Source organism: Octopus bimaculoides, chromosome 3 (genome assembly GCF_001194135.2).
Source record: "Octopus bimaculoides isolate UCB-OBI-ISO-001 chromosome 3, ASM119413v2, whole genome shotgun sequence".
Classification (NCBI taxonomy): domain Eukaryota; kingdom Metazoa; phylum Mollusca; class Cephalopoda; order Octopoda; family Octopodidae; genus Octopus; species Octopus bimaculoides.
Genome location: NC_068983.1, coordinates 148,484,888 through 148,486,939, shown reverse-complemented (window position 1 = coordinate 148,486,939; position 2,052 = coordinate 148,484,888).

Below are 2,052 nucleotides of genomic sequence, written 5' to 3'. Positions count from 1 at the left end.
GTAATTTAAAGAGCTTGGAACACTGTGATAAATGGAGAACTACAATGTTTATAAATATATTTCAAAATGTTTGAGAAAAGCCGTGTAGAATTTACGTTTATAACCTGACTAAACGGATAATTCCTAACGCTTATAATATTAGAATATTGTGATTAAAACATATAATTCTAATGATGCACCCCCCACACACATGATAAGTCAATACTATGTTTTACAATGTGTTAACAGTGGTATAATTTTATCTCTATACATTTTCTATACAATTCAGGGGCAGCAATTTAATGTACGACCTTTCGTAAACAAATATGTCTCCATAAAGAACGTGATCCGATATTAAAAAAATATGGTAATGGGTGAATATGCTTCTTGCAAGGTTATTGTCCTTTCATCAGCATCTCACTATGATGTGTTAGATGAAGAACTGATGAAAGGACAATAATCCCTAAAATATGAATATACCACCGATACCTTCATTTTCTATGTTCGATCGAATTGTTTACATATACGTATTTGTTTACCAAGATGTTGTAACTTGCAGTGCTGACTCTGTATTCAGTAGAAAATCTATAGAGATAACTTTTAAAATGAATATATATGTATGTATTTAGGAAGAGAGTAAGAGTGAGAGACCGAGAGATAGTGAAGTGTTTTGCTTCATCGAAGGCATATAATGGTCAAAATATGGAGGAGGAGTTTTTTTTTGTTTTATTTAGAAATACGTACAATCGGATATATAAGTAGTATGTTACAAGGCCAATTAAAGACGCCATTATATTTAGGATGACTATTTGAAATAGAGACGGGACACAATTTACGAGTAATGAAAAGTCTTGGTTTGGTGTACTTTGAAATGTACCAGCTATGTGTGTGTGTGTGTGTGTGTATGTGTGTGTGTGTGTGTGTGTGTGTGTGTGTGTATGTATGCGTGCGTGTGTGCATGTATGTGTATTTATACATATATATCGTCTATTTTATTTTGCTGAAATACTATTGTTTGATTGCGTGTGTAGTGTACAGAGGTAAATTCTGCAAACAATAATTTAAAATATTTAAATTGAGAAAGATAATATGATAAGAAAAGTCGACAATGTATGACCTATCTATACAATATCTGTAATGTATAAACTATAATTTTGACTTTACGATCATATGTGATTCTAGGATAGCTGTTTTATGCTATAATTTTTTCTTTTTGCAGATGTTCATCGCAATCGCTATTGTCTTCGTCGCAGTAAACACCACCTCACAATCATAAAATTACTTTTCTTTTGTTACCCAATATACCACAGTACATATAATAGGTTTTTGCAGTATTCTGCATCGATGTTTTTCTATTTATAAATGACAAGAGTTATTAAAGAAAAAAAAAAAAGTAGACTAATGTTTCCTCTTAGAAAAGAACACGAAAACAATACTCATTGAGGACATTATATAAATCAGTATCTTATAAATACACACACGGAGTGGATAAGTGAGCAGACAATTACACACATACACACAAGCACACAAGCACACGCACACATACACACACGCATACACACACACACAGACCACCCATACACGTATGTGTGTACTCTTATCAGTGAAGAAATATATTATCAGAATTCTATTACACACACACACACACACACATACACACACACACACATACACGCACACACACAGAGGCACACGCAAACACAAACACACGCACGCTCACACACATGACGGGTTTTTGCAGTTTCAACCTTCCATTCTCCACATACTAGATCCCAAACGTGCATAAAGAATCGGGAGCACATAGTTGCGAAGCGAATTTCTTTCTAAACAGCACTGTGAGATCTGCGTTACCCATCATTACAATGCCTTCGCAATAGCACTACTATAATGTATTATATCAAGAAGACACATCTTATACATACATACATACATACATACATACATACATACATATGTGTATGCATATCTATCTATCTATCTATCTATCTATCTATCTATCTATCTATCTATCTATCTATCTATCTATCTATCTATGTATCTATCTAAATGAATATGCGTCTGTATATATATATA